The 21,352-nt window shown below is 43.5% G+C and overlaps 1 pseudogene; it reads right to left on the bottom strand.

Annotated features, from left to right (window-relative positions):
- Positions 1-20,090: 20,090 nt before the first annotated feature.
- The window catches only part of LOC112212640, a 2,764-nt pseudogene continuing 1,502 nt past the window's right edge, over positions 20,091-21,352 (bottom strand).

Here is a 21,352-nt window from a genome sequence, read left to right as displayed (position 1 = left end):
CAATGTATACACATCGACCTTTTTCTTCGCACGGTTAATTTAGCAAATTGAAAATACGTATCTCGTATCCGGAATGCGCCTCCTTGTTGTATAACACAATATCGAACTCTGGTAATTAGATGTAGAAGACGAGGGAAAAGGACGCGCGAATTAAACACGCAGATATTCTTTGTGTATCTTATCCCGTTCCGGTGAAGAATATACACAGATGAGCTTTGAATTAGACGCACATAGTATATCTTATCTCGACAGCTAATTAATATTTTAAAAGGGAGATACATTGTTTGATATGCTAACTAATATCTAAGTTACATATGGAAAATAATATATGAAATAATATGGAATTATATATGGAAAACGTCATACATTCGCGCGCGCGCGCGCGTGTGTGTATTCGTATCTAAAAGTTGTTCTCTATGAATTTGAATTTAATGGATATCAATTCACTTTATGTTCAATGAAAGATCATGGATAAAGCGGTAAAGAAGACATAATAATGTCTCTTCTCCTTTTTCACGTTTAATTTTGTTTCTTCTGCTTCTTTTATTAGCTTGGAACCGTTCACATAGATTAACCATAACGCAGCATGTTTACGCGCAAACATGCGTTGCAATGCAACCGAACGGGAAGGGTGAATCGTGGAAAGACTAGCGTAATCGTCTTATTTTTCCCGAACACGTCGCCTTCCGCCTTTTTCACACTTAATAAGTCATTCCGTTCCTTTTTACGTTTATTCTCATGAAATAATGTAGCACAATACGAATCGGCAGGAGAGGGTTTGCAACAAAATGACTGCCACTTAAGCGGCGTCCGCGGCTCATATAAGTCATACTTTGTTTCATATACGCCTTTAATTGTATAATAACCTCCTCTCCAGGAATCGTGCCAACGAAGAAAGAATTATGCCGAAGATATTTTAATGAGCGCACGGAATATCGTGCGCGCATGTGTGTACGTGCGTAGATACGTGCGAGCACACAATCGCCTAACCGGCATTCCACGTTTCTCCGCTAATTTGTGTTTATGAACAGAAATTATACGAACACTTTTATTCATGAACCGGCAGCCTTATCTATTGTGATCTAATAGAGAAGAATTATATTAATTATATTAATTATATCCTTGTTGGAAAATTAAATTTAAATGAACCCGACCGACCGACCGAACGCACCGCTCGGCATTCGAGAAAACAACAGCACCAAACCAACAGCCCAACAATCGTAACGCGATAATCAGACAATCAGATCGTTGTCGTTTATCGAACCGGATTTGTTTAGTCGCTTTGATATCGAGGTAAAAGAAATTTCTCTATTAGAAACCGCTCGATTCGAACGGTGAACTTCGACTTTGAGCCTTACACAACTATCGAGTCATTTCTAGGAACTCGTCCTCAAAGAAAGCGTCAATAAACACGCTCGTATTCGATGCATCGTACTCGACGAGCGAACACCTTACAGCGAACACGGTTCGATCCCACCTTGAGAAATACCATCGCCGATTACCATACGCGATACCGCGTCCGTGCTTGGCATGCGACGCGACCGGCGACGTTAGGAAACGACTTTCAGCTTTCATTTGCATCATCCGTACGCCGGGTGGCATTTCTAGATCGAAACCTCGGCAACGTTTTATTACGCATAGTGATCGTAGGACCGATGCAATACGCGCGGCGTATAGAATATATCTCGTGTCGTCGTCGCGACGTCGACGCTGGGGCATGCATTTTTAGATCAATCGACGCATTAGTGCGCCCGGATGCGTTCCCAGGTGTCACCGACTGGAATTCCGTCAGCCGCTGTGAAAACTTTCTCGCGACTACGCGCGACACCGAACCGAGCAGTCTTTTCTTTTTTTTTTTTGTCGGGTGGTGTACGTTCGAGCCGATGCGCACACGCGATAAGGAAGCCTATCAGATCGCTGGAAGACCGGTATCCGCTTCATTCGCGGGGTTTTTTGTTGCTGAAAACTTGGTGAAATTTGTGGGCCTTACGTGGAGCGACTTTTCAAGTAAGAGATATCCGTAATATTAGTGTTCTTTGTATGGGGAAGCAGGTTAAATAGTCTTAAAATTCGTTTGACGTTAGGCAGAGCAAAAAGAAAGAAAACAAATAAACTGCAGATATTTTCATAGTTCAAGTCGAGATAGGTTTGGAAGACTTGCTAATCACTTTGAGAAATGTAAGCATTCAGATATAATCTTGTATGATATCTTTCCGTTTATAGCATTGCATTCAAGCACAAAAATACTTTCTATACATTGTACATGATATCTCTAGTAACTACGTACATAGTTTCTTGAGGTTTGATTCGATTGCTTCGAATGAAGTGCTTCATCATCAAAGCACTTACAAGCGAATACTCAAACCATACGAGTACATCTTGGAATTCGACACCAGCTTGCATTATTCGAGTACTCTGTAAATACAAAATATGTAATATCGTGTCTTGTGAGCGGCAGTGAAATACTAAGCGAAAATTTTGTATTGAAAGTGATTTGAATACGCGAGTGCATATAGAACTGAATCCTATTGCTGTAAGCAGCTATGTTATGTTACATGACTGTTGGGAATGCGAGAGACATTATCGTGAATTGGAATCGTTATCGAAATTCCACGTAGAACAACAACGTACGAGAGAACGTAATTGATCTCGACTTGCTTCTATATTTCTAGTCTCCGAGTCAATCATTTATTTCCGGCTAATTGCGTTTGACGATTCATGGCGGATCGTTGTTCGAACCCACGTGATATCGTTTTATCCTTCATGGTTTCTGGAATCATGGCTCGTTAGTAGATCTATTAGGCAGATATATTCGATTAACTGAGTGTTAATGACGCTTAATGTTTGTAGAAATGTAATTGGATTCGTACTTTGCATAATCTCGGGGGTAGACGATTGCGAGGAATGAGCCCGTCGCTCGAAGACGATTCGTCGAGCGCAAAACTGGGCAGTCCGCGTTTAAACCAAGCAGAGAGCATTTCTCGCTCGTACGAGATAGAAAACGAAGAAAACGTGAAACGAGTGGAAAACAAGGGGGAAGCCAGGGTGTGGGTAACAGAGGATAAAACAGGGGGAGGGGACGAGATTTCCAAGAAAACCCTCTTACTATCGGTAGGATCATGAGCGATGCTAATAGGCTATACTCCTCGCAAGCGGTGCACTGGTTACATAAAGAATCGCCAGGCCAAGCATCGCGTGTTACCGTTTCGCTCATTTGCCTGGTAACGAACGTCCTCTGCGTCATGGTATACATTTATTTAAATAATTAAACACAAATTGGCTATCCTTTCTGCCGGCGGCTCGATGCCGACCATGCGAAGAACAAATTATTGCCCCCTATTTCTGGAAACATCCCAACAAATTAAACGAATTGACTTCATTATATCGCTAATTGCAGCAACAATAAAAAACCTAGCGAGGCTGTTTTACAACCGCACGAGCATCATTGAACGTGTACTTGTTAGTTCTCTTGGTTTTCTTGTTTTATTTTCTATCTCTTTCTCATCCGTATGGAAGTAAAATCGTGGCAGAAACAGTAGTTTCGTTTCGACGGGGGAATTAAGTTCAGGGAAAGGATCTCTCGAACGAGACGAGATCTCGAAGGAATTCATCGGTAAGAGAGGAATATTATGCCGTATGTTCTTGAAGGAGTTTTAGGAACGTTGCCAGACGTGGCCAGACTCGTTTCGCAGCTAGAGAGCTCGCAGAGTCGAAGAAATTGCGAGAACGGGGCGATGCGCGTTTGCATGCGAGCGAGCATTCTCAGAAATTCTCGCATCGTCCGTACACGGGTTACGGCTCTTTGTGTAAGTTTGCATGTACGCTTGTATATCGGCAACGAAATCTCTCGGTGGCTTCCTACGAGAGACAGCTACACGCGTAGCTATAACAGAGTGTATTCACCTGGCGGCGTCGTTACCTGACACGTACCTCGTACCTAATCGCGGAATTGTCTACGCTACCGTACGATGCCTGCCATGGATCAGACGTACGATCCATCTGAACGATATTACATACAAACACATAACTGGCAAACAAATCGGTGAAATTTTCTCTTATGTAAACCTGACCCTAATGAAGCCTAAACACTTTAAACAAACATCAATTGAGCCACTTCTCGGTACCTGAATAGACACATCGAGGTCTCTCGCATTATTACTCTTCCCATTTCAAGTCTTTAGGACGCGCAGATCTAGATTTAGTAATTTAGAATTCTTGATAAACACTCACAAGTTATTACGTATTTTTACTCGAGAGTCGTCTACGCTTCGAAGAGGGATATTATAGCGCTATAAAATATTTCAATTGCTTCGAATTTCATACAGCTGTATGATCTAATCGAAACAGTAACGAAGAGGATACCGAGTAAATTCCTGGAATTCCTTTTAATATGTTATAATTAGAATATGAATTCTTCATAATTAGAATATGAATTCCGTAGGATTCGATAATGCGAAGCGACTAAAAAGAAGTTACAAATTCTGAATAGGTTAATGGGTTAATGGGCTTGCTCCCTCAAGTTTGTGGAATAACGAGACACCGCTGAGTTGATGTAGAATGATAAAATAACAGATGTAATTCAAAAACGGTATTTGAATCCTGTGCCGTAAATTTGTTTAGCCTTGCTTTCGTGTGGGTGGCACGTTCGCGGGGGTGATGTGCACGTTTTAAGGAAAGACGGTACACGGCGACGAAAACGCTTTGCAGAGTCAGAGAGTGCAACCTGGACACAGGGCATAGAATAGGGTAATTTGGGGTTGCTACGTTCGCGGAATGTGAAACGAGGCCAGCTGGCCTGCGCGCCGTATCTCTTTGCCTTTGCTTCTGGAGTTCCGCACGGCCAATTTCACCATCGCAAAAAGGTACAATACCTCGCTTCTTGTTGTGTTGTTATCGAAAGCGTGGAACGCGCCCTACACGTGACTTCGTGACATTTTCATGTACCTACCAAACCAACCGTGGTTACAGTTCGCCTTTTGTCATTTCGTGGAATTTGTTTCTACAAACTCGGTTCGAGATCAATATCTCGGTCGACCGAAAGTTTAAGATCAAACCGTTCTCTTATATGTTAGCTATTTAGTCCTTCGTGTCAGAACGAAATTAAGACGTACCGTATGCTGCATAAAAATGATTCCAATCAATACCGTACTTACTGTTGTAAATGTATAAAATTTCTAGCATAGATACTACCTGTATACCTGAAGAGAAACATTGAGACATCGTATACGTGACTTGTATTCGGTAATTGATACTCTTATACGTTGAAGTTAAAGTTGCAGTTAGAAACGAGCTTCGAGACACTTGATATATCTAGTTCTGAATCAATGGCATGAGTGTGACTTGATATCATAAGGCAAGGGGTTAATAAAACGCATATTAGACCAACGAAACCAGGATGGCATCCCTACTCTTCTTCCATCCGTCATCGCGAACGCGTCATATGAATGCGTATTGGGCTGTACGCTTAATGGCGAGTGTCGCGTTGAATATACGGCATCGCGGCCCACACAGCAAGTCACAACGGACACACTTGCCGCAATTTTATTGTCAGCAAAGAAGCCACTGTGCATAAACGATCGGCCGCTGCTCACTGACCTCGTACACCTGGCTACCCATCGTGCTGGACTTCTCGTTACTTTCCACGCGTACTATTCCTTCGCCTTTCTTTCTTTCGCCATCTTTGTAATATTACAACGTCCTATCCTCTTCGACCGGACTTTAAGAAACCATCGACGTTGAAACGCGCTTATTGACGAACTTACTACGATCATCACCGATAAATTTAAAGGTGCCCCTTCGCGATAACAAGCGTACGCGATAATCGTCTGGATATCTCGTCTGGAAAACGAAACGCGGTATTAATCGAAACGCCGAGGCCGAAACGATCCCTTCGATTGTTCGTCGCTTCTGCCTCCAAAGATCTTATCTTTCGGGATAATCGTCGAGCGGCTAATTTTCAATTTATCCGGAACGTAACGGTGCAAACGTTCGAGCCCGCTATCGACAACGAGACTCCGTCTTCGACGTAACCACGACCGATAATCTTCGGTATCTGATGCGGCAAGGTGTGTGCCATATCCGCCACTGCGGCCAGCCATGATAACAGGAAGTTCAGGTAAGAGAGCACGTGCGTGCGTGCGTGCATGTGCACAGGCAATTTCGACGAAGGATTGTTCGTGTGCGCGTTTCTGCGCATCGCGGCGAGCAGAAACCGACGTATCGAAGGATACGGGAGAGGAAGCTTGCCGCCGGTGTTTCTTCCTGTCACATCTCATTACCATAATACGGGCCGTAATTACGACAATTAGCATGGTAATTAAGAAAATTGCCATTCGTCTTGTTTCCGCGAGCAGAGAGGCCACCGATCGTACACCGGCGTACGTATGCCTAGCTGCGTGCAACCGAACTCTTTCTTCCACGTTTCTGCGTTCTCGTCTCTCTTTCTACGTTTACCGAGTTCCTTCTTTTTCTATCGAGCTCCGGAGCGGTTTCCTTCGGCCGCGCCACTCTCCGAGTCTTTGCATTCAATTAAAGCTTAATTAGTCAAGTCGACTTCCTAATGACGCTCCCTGCTCTATTCCTCGGTCACGGAGACACACAAGGAACGAAACCGCGCCTCGAACTCTGCCACGCTATTGTTTCGCCTCGGAAGAGAAGCGTACGATCTTATTCTGACACGACGGTCCGATTCGCTCCGCAATATCTCACCAGTTTGCCCGATGTAATTTGTTTTTCGGCGAGCTTGTTTCACGAAAAGGATGCATCTCGTCTTTTCGCGATAAATATACGTTCGGCTGAAAAGGTTTCCGATACTTTTACATTGTAAGTAAATTCATTATTCTGTCTGCGTGGGATGAAGGATCGAAATTCATCTCGATCGAATTATTCTGCTCGTCTTACTTATTCCGAATATTATCGTTGCCTGAGAAACGTTGTCACAAACGAGTGCTTATGTAATCACGTATAGTACAATGAATGCATAGTTCTTTATGATATGGGCGAATATTTTATTCTCGAATCTTATAGACCCTGACTCGGTACCCTGAAAACACCTACACGTACCGACAGCGAACGAACCAAGACTTGAAGATGTATTAAATCGTGCATAGACTTAATAATTCATCGTGGGTGTTCCTTGCTAAGTGGAATTCGGAGTACAAACATCGGAGAGAATCGTAATTAACAGTGCATTACTCGAACTTCGTTCGAAGAATATCCCTAGAATCCGAAATAGATCGAATAGGGGAGACGAAGTCGCGGATGGATCAAGTACGAATTATCTTCGAATTATTCGCGATTAATTCGGGAATGAGGAACAGCAAGAGTCGAGTCGTTAAATTCTGGGTGATCGACTTCCAAATGCCGATACCTGATTCGCGTTGTCTTCTTTCGTCACGGTAGCAGGGGTAAGAGAAAAGAGAAGCAGAAAGAGGAGGGAAATGAAAAAGAAAGAGGTTTGTGCTCCACGGGCTGTGTGGTGAGAAAAAGAGAGAGAGGGAGAATTTTCGAGGGGGCTGGCAATTAAAAGCACCGCTGGCAATAAAGAACGGTGGCTAAACTCGTTGCAAGATCGACTACCGAGTATCGCGTTAGTCCCTTTTAGTCACGGTTCGTGGTATGACGGCGCTAATAAAACCCGCAACCAACCGGTATAACTTGCAAATTCGTCCGATCTTCGTCGAGGATAACGCGTCCCACGCATGCATCTCGCTATTTCCACCTATTTTCTTGACATATCAAAACGTAAAGTTATTTTGCCATTAGAAGATATTAATATTTTGGAAATCGTAATAGATCTTAGTCCTTTTAAAGCGTCGCGAATATTTTGATACAACGGATTAATGTTCTTACAACCGAGCTAATCCATTTACATTTAGAGGAAATTAATATTTCTTGACGTTTACTACGCTGCGATTCGATCTTGCCGAAACGTTAATTACAAGGCTCCACAGGAGCTGAAGAAGAACAAACGACCAGCAAAGAGGATTGGTACCATATAACAAAAAAAAAAACATTTACAAGATGATTAGCCTATTACTATGATTATATCTTATTAACGTTGGTGTAACGTGCCGATTTCCACGGTCAGGCAAAATTTGCCGCTCATTAAGTATACAAATTGCAAGAATGAATTGATTAAATGCGCGAAGGAGAGGAAGAGAGACAAAGAGAGAGAGAGAGAGAGAGGCAATAAACAATTTGAACCACGTTAATATAATCGTAGAATGCAAAACGTGGTCAAGAATCGCATCTCATCGTCGACAGCCGACGAACGAATATCTTCTCTACTTGCCTTCCGTGCTATATGGGCGTCTCGTAACCATAGCTCATTTCATACCTGAAGAGGCAGAGAGTAGAAGAAAGACAAAGGAGGTTACAGAACTTGGAGAACGACGAGAGGCGCGAGTTCGCTGGTCGAACTCGATGCGTGGCAGATTCGGTTCTCCAATCTTCGGCCCCGAGCACTTTCGGCCCTCTTCAGACGTTTGCCGCCGCGCATCGAACTGTCCGTGCAAATTTCAATTTTAACTGCTAATCTGCCAGCTAATAGCCCCCTGCTTCGGCGTCGCCCTGCTGTTGCCGCCGCCTCGTCTTTTCTCCATCAACGACCCCCGTTCTCAATACACCCGACCTTCCTCGCTCCGCGAGTTTTTCTCTTTGGCCGATCGCCGCGCGTTGTTGTAGTGTCTCACGAGAAGAAGCTACGCTTCTGTCGCTCCTTTATGCTCCAAACTTTCTCACACTTACGCTTTTAAAACCCTACCGCACATTTCTACCTCTTTCACTCTTTCTTCTTTCAGTTACTTCGCTTATTTTTTCGTTCTTTCGCGGTTGTTTGAATTAAAATCAAGAAACGGAGACTACAAGAATTTCTGTTTGTATAGCTATATAGTCTACTGAACGCGATGAGACCATAAATCTTCATCAAGACATCATTTATTTCCACGATCGTCCACGGTGTGCATAAATACCAAAAGTGCTTTTCCCAAGATTAATATTCCCGTTCGCGAAAGAACGTCGACACCGGCGCAGCGTTGTCCATCGGTCTCTTAACTTGCTGCAGAATCGCCACCCTCTCTTGCCCCTGTCCCGCCTCTCAGCCAGGTCACTCTTATTCGTCGCCAGCCCGATGATTTATTGCAATATTTTGACGTGAAATATATATAGGAAAGATGAATTGACAGGCGAGTCTTTATGGGCAAAAGTTTGCCACCCTCCGTCGGGCAACCCCCTCGGTACCCGGACTGCGCTTCACCCACGACGTCACCCTCCAACAGAGTCCACGCCAACTTTTCCCTAATTTTAGTGTTAATCATACGACGAAAGTTATCGAAAGCGGCAAAACAAAAGACGAAAATGACGACTGATAACGGCCAGACAAAGAGGGAACGTTTCGAAAGGAATTAGTAGATTAATTCGCACTAATGGAAGCAGAGCTCTATCAACCAGTGGAATTAGTCTTTGCAATTCTTCCACTATCTCTCCATTTATCGACAGCTTACAATTAGATTAATTACTCGAGTTTTCCCAACAGATCGTAAATTTTTGGTCGAACGAATTACAGAAAAAAGTGGAGTCCATATGGACTCGACTGAAATCCATTAACACGTGGCTCTGTTAATCGATACGAGAGGTTCATAATGCATTCTATTACAACGGAAAGTACCTACTCGTAATACGGAGTAGTAGAAAAATTCCAATCGATCGATCCACTAGCTCGGATGCATTACGCAAAGCATGCCGCGCGACCCGCCCACGCATCTCGTCAGCTAATTATCTAATAAAACGACGTTCGCTCGACGTCGGTTCGCATCGCTACTACTCCTTCGTGTGTACGTGTATGTGCGCTTGTGAACGAACATATGGAAGATCTTTCACAAGCTCGAAACGCTATTGCACAGAGGTCGCGAGGAGTCGCAATACCATTAAGAGGAATGCATTATTCCCGGTCAGCTCATTGTATTCAGATACCTGGCCTCGACAGTTAGACAACCGTACTGCCAGGCTAAGGGCTGCCGATGCGAGGGCCCTTATTTGCCATTCATAGAGCTGCGAGAACGCGGTCGTGCTCGCGCATTACACCCACGAGCGGATTTTTGCCACGCTGTCGCGTCGTCCACTTCCTCGACCTTTAGCCAACATTTGTTCGCCCCGTGATTTAAGATCGTTTGGTAATCTAATCGTGCCTTCGTATGTAGTTATCGAACATTATTAACAGGCCGGGGACTTTGAAGCCTATTCACAGTTTTATGAACAAAAGATAAAAATATAGTATTTAAATAGAGATCTGCTTCGGCGATTAAAAGTTACGTAAGTGAAGATATAAAAATACGCGCTCCAATCACTGTAATGGTTTCTTTTTTTCAAGGTAAATCGAATTTTTTCAAATGCACAGCAATTTTTGAATCGCTTAGTTAATATTTCAAGAGGTTCAGCCGTAATATCGTATAATTACAAAAACTATGATTGTTCTATTTTTTTTTCTTTTTAATAACCGTTTCTTTAGTGGGATTTTACGAGATTTCCTTGTAGTCGTTAATTCAATGGACATTTAACGACCAAGTTACGACTGTTACAAAGTAGATGAGGAACGAGCGGAACAATCATCTTCGCGTTTTTCACAAAGGCGGAATCGAATGAAAGTCAGTGAACGCCATCGAGATAACGAAGGGAGAAGCGCGATAAGGTGGGCCGCCCTGTGCAATTTCAATTCTGGAAATCGGGGTGTATCGGGCCAATGGATGCTCTATCTTGTGTAGCTTTTTGGAAATTACGAGCCAAATGTGACTGGCCAACTGTCGCGTTTAGTTGATGGGAAAGAGAGGAGGAGACGAAGAGGGGTCAAGCGAGAAAAAAACTCGGTTTCTCGTGCCTTTGTGCTTCGAATAAAGAAACCGATTTTTTGTCCATCTCCATAGAGCGGGGACCGATATTTGCATAAGCGTTGTTCAAGGATCCGTGACGAATCGTCATGAAGATGGTCGCGATTCGTTTGTATCCGATGATCTTTCTAGGGAAAATAGGGGCGCGATCTATCGTTCGATGTTTCACTTTTTTCTGATATATTTATGTGCTTACACAAAACGTCAAAACTCATCGGTACTATAGGAAACTATTAATAGCTGTGATATTCTTTTTATGGCATAATATATCGATATATTTATGCATAAAAAAAATACGCGAAAAAGATGTTTATTCAAAGATCCAGATCTGGTTTCGCATTATCGTTCGATGTCATTAACGCTCACAATAAACATCGATAACCGTCCCGTTTTTTCTCCCTCCCGCGTGTTTCCATCGACTTGTAATAATTTCGAAATCACCATGGCGAGCTTACGAAGAACGCGATTCCTATTTCACTCGGAACGTCCGCGATCGCGGGGAATCGGTCGTATCTTGACAACGACGTCTTACATCCCGATCTTAATGCGAACGCGACACGCGAGACTCAGAGGCCATCCATAATCGCTGCGTTCCTTTTCGACGCGGATCTCGTTTCGTGGAAATCGTAACACCCTACGAAATCATCCTCGAGGAACTCCCTCTTCAGCCTTCGAGTATCCAACCACGAGATATCGTATCTTAACTTATTCCTTCCAGAATAATTCAATCGAATCACCCTGTTATCTTTTTCTGCACGACGTTTATACTCAGCCACGCGGCATCGTAAAATCAGGATCAAATACGACTGGTTTTATCAGAAAACCAACGATGCATAACCGAACGACGAGGATTTACCACTAACGATTCATGGAAGGCAACCTTCACCTTCGAACCCATTCTCCCCATTCGTTATGCAGAACTGTACGCGCTATTATCATACAAACTTTCACGAACGTATCGCTGTGTCTCGAACATCTTACCCCTCTATTCTGCTCTTCGTACGTTACTCGCTATCAGTCGGTCTTTTGCCTCGCTAATGTGAAAACTCGAGGACGTTAAGTGGCTCAACTAGCTAACGTGTCTTTGATGTTTACCGCCCACCAGTGCGTACACACTCACGCGACGCAACTGCGTAACGCTACCATGCGATTCCACCGCGGTCGGCGAGTATTATCGTGCCTCCGACAACCGACAACAACGAATCTTCCCTCTCGTATTCCCGCACGACCCCCTTCCCCCTCGCTTCTCCTTCGTCAGCCCCTTTTGCCGGTTTCTCGTATGCACGCAATGGACTTCGTGGCCGGGATCGTTTCTTCTTTTTCTTCTCCTTTCTCGTATTCTTCTCGTTCTTGTTCTTCTACGTCGTGGCCACTTAGCATCTCTTCCACGAACCTTGTTACCATGACGAATAAGAAACGCGCGCGAGGTTGCCCGCTTAATTACATCTACTATGTCAGTGGAGAGGTAGAGCGCGCTTTGGCAACTATTGCCACCATATTTCGTATTATTCGACAAATCGTTGGAATTTCGTTGGAACTTCTCTTGTGCTTGTTTCAAAAGTTAAACGATCAAGGACGGAAAGAGGTGCGCTAGTGAACAGGGAGAAACGGGACGCGTAATATTACCGTAAATACAATACATATACATATGTAGAAGACACTTGAGTGATTATTATGTAACTGTATATATAAGACACTTAAGTGATTGTCAAATAAACTGTAACATTCACGTGAATAAGCATTTTCTGCAATAACTTCTTGGACTAAAGTCTGTTCTTTTGCCTGACGTATACCAAAAGTAAGCCCAGCCTGATTTCTATACTGTACGGAAAGGCTCACAGACGTAGTTCAAATTTTGTCAACACGTACACTTTGGATATATAAAACATTAAAAATTGTAGACTCGTGGATCGATTATGAAGGTGTCGAGAGCTTCAAGAGACGCTTGAGATCCAGTGGATCGTACGGGACACCTGATTTTCAAATGTGGCGGGGCAAGTTTTGGCGGAGAAATTAATCCTTCCGGTCGTTAAAGTGCAACTCGTTATGTGTGACAGTGGCTGGCAGCTGGATTGAATTGAGGCGCGTGCTATATTACGCTTGATATCGCTGTGAAACCCAACACCGCCGGCTTAGACCTCGACCCCATGAGCCGCTACCACCGCTGGCGCTACACTACCACTGCCTCCATTGCCACCAGCGAAACAGTATATCCTGCCGCCAAATGCCAACATTACACGCGACGTTAAACTTGTCCCACAGATTTTGGTGCATAAATGCCAATTTTGGAGTAATTTTTAAGTTTCAGTCGCAATGGAATTTTTCGTTTCTCGGGAATTTATTGACAAATGGATATGTGTACCGCACGATTAAACGCTCGAGGATCTCTGTACGTTATTGAAAAGCATGAAAGAAATATTGGTACTACAGTGACATAAGGTTACGTTTTTATTCCAGATTTTAAAGTTGTTCGCGCGAAAACGTTCATTTGTCGGAAACGCCTCTTCGCAAACTGCGTTTCGCTCTGTCGACGATTCGCGGCTCAAGGCCGGTGTTTAAACAAGTGCAGCCGTTTTACGTGTCAATAAGTTCAGTTTTCGCATTAATACAACTACGACAGAATTTCTTTCTATCTTCTATGAAATGTAAAAGAGACAATTTTAAATAAAGACATATTTTAAATAAATAGGTCTTAGATTGTGTTACCGATTGACTTCGTACTCAAAATTAAGGAAATTTTTCCAAATAAAACTGTAAGTAATATGTTCGTAATATTTCTTAAACTACCAATCGAACCATCCGTTAATTAGAAACAAAACTATGCATTAAAATATAGCAGATCCATTAAAAAAGGAAATGATTATTCCTAAAAAATTAAAGAATCAAATAACGTAACGAGTTAAGCCGTTTTTGCTAGCTGAGATGTTAATAGATAATTTGAGACTTTTGCACAGCACTAAATTTCTAATCTCTCTAATCCATTAAACAACCATGAAATCTTACATCTTGCGATTAGAACCATTCCATACTGAACAAATTTCAAGCTTCAGATTCAAAACGAAGCTCCATGTACTAGAGTGAAATTTTTCCACAAATTTCGAGCCTGCGACCCTCGCGTGACTCTGTCCTCGTTCGTACGACGAAACAGAGAGTTACGTAACGATGTCGATCGGTCTCACGCCTGCACGGACGCGGGTTGCACGCGTGTATGCACGCAGCCCACGCGGAATGCGCGCTGAACGGCGCTTACGCCGTGCTAGCGAACGAGCAATTACCTTAATCCGGTGAATATTCCGCGGAATAAAAGGGGCGAGCGTAGAAGAAAAAGAGGAACCAGAGCGCGGCCAGTTGGAAACGGGCTTATGGATGGAATGCCGCGTGAAGAATGGCAGGAGGGGAAGGGAACTCGCATTAGACAATTGGCAAATCGCGAGCGGCAACGTCAACGAGCCCAGAGGTCGCGCTCGTGCCCGCGAAATATCGCGAATGCTAAGAATGCGCCCACTTTTTATTGCCTAATCCCGGAGCCTAAGTAGAGCCAAGCGACCAAGATTGACGTGAGATACTACGTTGCTTGGACTTTTGGAATCGCTTCGTAGAGCTGATGAAAGATGAATGAATAGTCTGTTGAAGATGCGAAATACGATGGAATATTTTATGGTATCTTGGAGACGAGTAAAGGTAGAGTAACCTCAGGTTCCTAATATCATATTCTTTTAGACTAATAAGAAATCAGGCAGCAAAGAAGCTCTGGACCCTATTATAGAAATCTGTGGATGTTATGCAATCAGTAGATGAGAATATTTCTTTGAAAAAATCATACGAATACTGTAACAAAAATAAGACCGTCCAAAGAATTATTTATAAAAAATATAGAGGTAGAATTTAAGTTGGAACAATTAGGCAAAAGTTTCCTAAGCGTATTTTGTATTACGTAGTTATTTGTATTACAGCGTATTTTATTACATTCTTGGAGAATACGAAGAAATATTAAAGTATAATTTATAAAAAAAATTGTTATCTTCTAAACCTTGATCGATTATGCGAACACTTTGAATAGGCAGTAAAACTGAGGTGTAGGCATAATAACATCATCCTCTCGAATTCATTGGTGGCTGTCCTTGATCCGCTAATTACCACAAAAGGAACCGCTTATTTTATAATCACACGTTATGCTCCCTCACATGCGTAATGCTAGGAAAATTACCGAGCTTGCCTGCGCTCTGTCACGCGTGCCACGATATCGCGAGTACACGACCGGCCAACTCCGTCGAGAATTGAGAGTTCCGTCTCTTTTAATTCAAAACTTCCGCGAAACCGAGCTGTTTTAATAACGACACAGAGAATGTCAGCTTGCAACGACACTGCGTGTAATTTGTTTATAGTTTGTATAAACTATAAAGAATCACGTTGTGAATAGCAGTTGTTACGTTTTTCATATAAAAAAGTCGTTGAGATTTTTGTAATATAAAATTTTGTCAAACCATTTCAAGAAAAAAATATTACTCTTTTTTGAAATCATTTTCCATAATACCTTTTTCGTGGAAAAAAGATTCCTGTAATACGATAAAAAAAAAACCTAATCTACACTTGTATCAACCACACAGACTTTATAATTAAATACTCGCAACGCTAACTAATCACTCGAAAAACATTGGAAAAAAAACATCTAACGAAGCGTCTCTACTAAAAGTAGATCAAAACGATGTATTCCGCAATCGTGGAAACGAGTTTACTTATCGTCCCAGAGCGTTGTATGGTAAAGGAAGAGCGTTTCTTTCTAACTGTAGAAGTGTGGTCGGAATGGTATGAAAAGGGAACCGTCCGGAAAATGGAAGTCGACACTGGAGGTGTCCGAGAAAGGCCTTGAAATTGCGAAAGACGATAGGGGAGGCTATGGGTCGGTTCTCTTTGATCCACGAGCGCTGGTTCGCGTCGTTCCGAAAAACCGAAACCTCATTATTATCCCCGCGGGCCAAAAATCCGGTGAACCCTAAATCGAGCTTTCGATTTCACGCTCCTGGCGCCCAACGAATTAATCGTTTTTCGAAAAACGCCCTTTGAATTTTCTTTGCATCGCGCGGTAGGTAGTTTTCGAGTGACTCTACGAAATTTAGTATCTATATTTTTTTCTAGATTCTTTCATAATATAGACTCAGGTGCAACGAAAGATTCGCGTAACTAATTGTCCTAATTCTTCCTAAATATTTCATTCTAATGGCTGTCGAGAATTCCAGGGTCCACTTTCTCGGAAACCTCTAGTTTTACAGACCTAGTATAAGCACAGCTTTTTCGTTCAAGGGCAAAACTTCACTGAAGATAATTTCCAACGATTTTATAATGGTATACGGCTTTGAACTATTGAGAGGATTGCTAAACGTGACGATGTTACGTTAAAGTACCATATAGATTTCAGAGAAAAAAATAAATACCTACCCGTCGTAAAAAAAAAAAGAACAGGTTCTGTATCTCTGGAGAGTTTCTCTTCGTGAATGCTACGTCGTAAAGCAATTAGTGCAGTAATAAGTGATATGTATAAATCGATGCAGTCGCTACCTGGATCTGTTCCCGACGACTAGAGTGAAATCGAATGTTTCGGTGCATCGTAAACCGAAGTATAGTGATGGATGGTCAAATGGAGCCGAGAAATTGTAAAATAGCCCCGATAATATAGTATTGTTCGCGGTACGGTTTATTTGACTTTTTTTATTCGTTATCTTGCCTTTTTTCGTAAAATTACCGGCTCGTCAAACATCGCGCAGTAGAACCGTTCGACCTGAATTAGAGAGGGCAAGCGAGGATGAGAAAGAGCGGGGAGAGAAAAAAAACGAGCTCCGTTTTCGGCGAGAATAGAGGGCCAGTAAAGTTCGGCCGACCTCTTAAGAACTTTTCCGCGCGAAAAAGTGGGCAGAACAATTGCCAGTGGATACATCTCGAGTTTCCGCAAGTGGGTGAAAAATCCAGCGAAATACTGAAAGAAATGAACAATGAAAGCAAAGGAATCGAAGAAAAAATGCTATCGAACGCGGAAAAAACTCTACTCGATGAACAATCGAGCTGAATTGCTCTTAAAATTATCTAGAAAATAAACGACAAATACGAAACGTAAGGGAAGAATGTTCGTGTACTCGATGTCAAGTGCACGAGTAGAATTAGAAGAGAAAAAAGATATTTTCACATCTCATGCAAGGGCCTCAAAAACTTTATCCTTTTTTTTTTATAACGTATGTACAACGTGAATCGTCGAGATTCTCGTGCTCTAAAGGGGGAATTGATTTATCAGTTGGCCAGAAATCCTAGCGAGATTGGCCCAGTTTCTGCCTCCCAACAAATCATCAAAGGAAAATACTGTTTTGGAGCACCTGGCTCCTCGAAACCTCCGACGAATGGTAGTTAAAACCTTCCCGGATAGAAATAAACGTTCGCCCCGCTGCTTCGACGCATATACTATAGAATCAAAACCTCTAATTTTCCACGTAATGGGAGGTCTTTATTATTCTTGAAGGGTGGCAATTCATGGACCGTCTAAAAAATTTCCTCTTCGGGGGGTAAAACGATTTTCACAGGGGGTACGTCAGAAGAATCTCGCGTTTCTTGCCTCTCCATTTTACTAAAAAATTGAGAGTAACGGTAACAATCTTCAACCGGAATCGTCGAAATCGTTCGAGTTTCGCTATTGACGAATTTCTTTCGTATCCCTTCAACAGAAGAATCGATTAACGAATATTACGGTTGGAAAATGTAGCTCGAAGTCTCGGTGGTAAATTGTTCGCAATCCATCTAACACGAGTACATATCAGCGTTCCTTATAGCTCGGTTTAAACGCACGGAATCGATGGAATGCTAAGTACAATTACTAGGATTAGAGGAAGCTGTAAAATATTATGGTGAAGACAATATGGAAGCAATTAACGTCTGAAGATTGGCTCGTTCTTTGTGATTCTGACGATGTTGTGACTTGTTGCGTGGTGAATACAAAGGCGTCGCGGCGCGCGCGGCTGCAAACAGGTTTTCAGGAAAGCCAGGGGCGAGGGATAATACACCTTTGTCAAAGAATGTGTTCGCGCGTGCAAAGAGAGGTGTTCGTCTGGTCACTACCGATGCTGCTTGAGATGTCAGGAGCCGCAGGTGGCCGAATGGTAGCCTGCAATTCACGTATACACCATATAGACAGGTCGTCGGGTTTGTGAGAGGGTCATAGGGTCAGGAGGCACCGGCTCGCCGCTCGGCTCTACCGGGTGTCTTGAAAAAAGTTGCACTGATCGAGCGTACAACGACTAAGGGGAATAGAAAGAATCTAGAATGAAGATCATCAAGAAGACCGTTAACGAATGTCGGATATCTTTTTGAAAGTTACGTTCAAAGAAACAAGTTTCAACATAGTAGGACGCGCACGATAATTTTACGAGCGCAAATTATCGGTCACGAAAAGCATTAAACTCTACAAGAATGATTTCACCTGTGCAACCGCGGTTTCACACCCAGGTGCACTGAATCAACATGTGACGAGACGATGTTAAGGATCTATCACTGTCCTTGACGAGCAAATGTTGCACCATCACCAACTCACCGCGTTATTTTCATATATACACACGGTTACCCCTTGCCTTTGCAGGTTCGTTTCATTCAACGTGAATGAGAAACGCGATGGGGAACGAAGAGGGCCCGGCACCTGCGATCTCGGGTCATGCAAATACCTGCACGCGATGAATAAAAAAAGGGGATCCGCGCTCAGGGAGAAAGGGTTTGCCTTATTCAGATTAGGGTCCCGGGCATGGGTATTTGAACACCCTTCCATGTAGTGGCACTCGAGCCACCTCGATTTTCGGCAAGTGCCTTTATCCTCTGGCACGCGTGTCATACATAAATATGACCATCCTCTCTTTTTTACCAACCCTTTATTCGTCCGCAATCAGATACGGCATGGAAATGTCGCCACTTGACAAAGAAGAATCGTTTCACACCTCTATTAATTATACTACCTGTCTTGCTAATCGTATCATTCTCCAGGTATAAGACAGCAGCCGAAACACGGAATAGGAAAAAGAAAGAATATTAGAATTCCTGCTATACCAGTTAGAAGAACGTTCACGCGACCTTACAAAACCTCGCTTCGTCCCAACTCCCGGAATCAGAGCGCGTAGATATTATTCGCGCCTCTTTCGTGAATTCGCGTAGGTAGGGGCGTCATTAAAATCAATACCGGCTCGCTCTCCACCTCGTCTCCCTCGTGCCACCACCCTCGCCCTCTCGGTATGTCCCGCTTACATCTTCGTCCCTCGGCGCTATTCATCCTCGTCGCACCTTCTTTGTATGCGTGTGTATGTACGCGCACGGGGGTTGGTGGGGGTGTGCAAGGCGGGGGTGCAAGGGGATGCTCGGTCGTTCCTACTCGGAGACGTGGGACTGCTGGCTGGTGGGGTAGCTGGAGGGGAAGAAGGGAGAGAAAATGCGAAAAAAAGGAACGTGCACAAGGAAGAGGGTGCGCGGGGGTGAGTCGTAGCGAGGGGAAAGAAGACGCGATAAGAGGAAGGGTGCCGCGTTCGCAAGGTTAGGTAGCCGGTACACGCGATAAGGAGTGGGGGTGGCGTTCCCATGACCAATAAGAACCTCTTTAAAGCGCCCTTTTTGCGCGCGGAACTGCGCATGCCGGATTCAAATCTGGGCGAGCTGCTGGGTATCGAGTGGAGGTGGTGACGGTGGTGGTGGCCGGTGGCTGTATGGAAATATGATAGCGCGATAAAAGGAGGAAGAATGGCAGGGATGCTTGTGTATGCGAGGGAAAAACGTAGCGCGAGGGTGGGGATACTGCACGGCTGCTACGACCAATAAAGGCCCACTTTAAAGCGACTCATTTTTTTTGCACTGGCACTGCGCATGCCGCATTTAAATGTTGGGAGTGGTGGGTTCCAATGTGTGTGCATAGAAATATGATAGGTGAGACTCGGACTCGGAGGAATGGCGGACGGGATAGGGATTCCTGAATATTTGTATACCATCGCGGGGTTGTGAGATGGCCAGGAGTGATACAGAAAAAAATGGCGTCTGAGATACATCATCGAATGTATTTATAATTTGCGACGTTAAGTTCGTGAAAATCGATCAAGTAAGTGTTTGGATTTTAGTTAGATTCGAAGTATGTAATTCGATATCGAAGGTTCGGTTCGATAGATAAACGCTATCGCTGCTATGGATACTGTAACTTGGTTACACTGTTCTTGTATTATTATGTATTATTGGTTGTTTTACTACATTTGCTAATGCGTACATATGCAACACACAATAACGCCATTGTTCGAGAGGTCGTTGAACCAAGCGGGTTTAACCTTTAAAAGTATACACACATGTATGTACTTACTCACCTGTTGTTAATCTAAGATTCATTAGACTGCAGACAGTATCAACCAAACAGTTTGTTCTTCAGGTCATGCAAAAAGCGTTTCAACATGTAGAATCGAATCTCGAGATCACTTATTTTATCGAAATTTATCAAAAACTTCTAACGTTTTCTATAAGTGACGATATAAACACAGTTTCCCGCCAAATTACTATCGAGATTAACAGAAAACACGGTGATAGATGTCTTGATAAAGACTTCTCACTGTTACTTTTTTAACTAACTTTTTTCAAGCGTCCTATCGTCTTTATCTTTACTCTACTTAAATACCTTACACCATACGAAAAACACTCATCGTCAAAGCAGAAACTACGATCTAACAACCATAAAAATAATCGAAACCAACCTGTTTCCATAATTTTGCACCGCGAGACAGCTGCGCCACTAACGTTGAAAAAACGCCACCTGTGACGCTCATCTGAATTAATTGCGTCCAGTGGTTCTGCGTATATACATGAGCCTTATAAAGAAGCGCCCTCCATTGGGATAATATTTACATAGTCAGTGCCTGATGTTTACAAGAGTGGACGTGGTAACGACATCGGTGTCAGTTGTTTATATTGTATTTATTCGAAAGCTCTAATCGTTATCGCGATATCGAGTCAGAGGGGGCAGCGAGTGCCGCGATTGGTCGCTTTTCTCGCATATGCAAATGTACTCACCTTCTCTCCCTCTATCCGTGGTTTGGTTGCAGCAGTAGTAGCCGGTACACGCGAGGTAAAAAGGCGCGCTCGCGCTCGCGACCAGAGAACTCGCCTTTCCTTGCCGGGCGGAGTCGCGCGTGATCCGCGTTCCTTTGCGATTGGAGCTTCATTCCCCACCGACGCTGCTTGTTTCCCCACCAATATGAACGTCCAGGCGTTCGTCCGCTGCTTTTCGTTCTAGTCGAACCTCTTCGTTGTGCTTTCAGCGTTTCATGCCGAGGTTAGAACCGTTCCGTCTCTTTTCTTCCTCAAACAACTCCCCCACTTTGCGTTCGACAGTCCGCGTACGCGTCCGCGTTCCCCGTGGCCGGTAGGCGGCCGACCGGGCGTACGTGGGCCCTCTAGTGTAGCTGCACACATGCACGCGA

The sequence above is a fragment of the Bombus impatiens genome, unplaced genomic scaffold (genome assembly GCF_000188095.3).
Source record: "Bombus impatiens unplaced genomic scaffold, BIMP_2.2 scf_0248, whole genome shotgun sequence".
NCBI lineage: Eukaryota > Metazoa > Arthropoda > Insecta > Hymenoptera > Apidae > Bombus > Bombus impatiens.
Note: the sequence above shows the minus strand (reverse complement) of the source record. Positions and strands in the feature narration are given on the sequence as shown.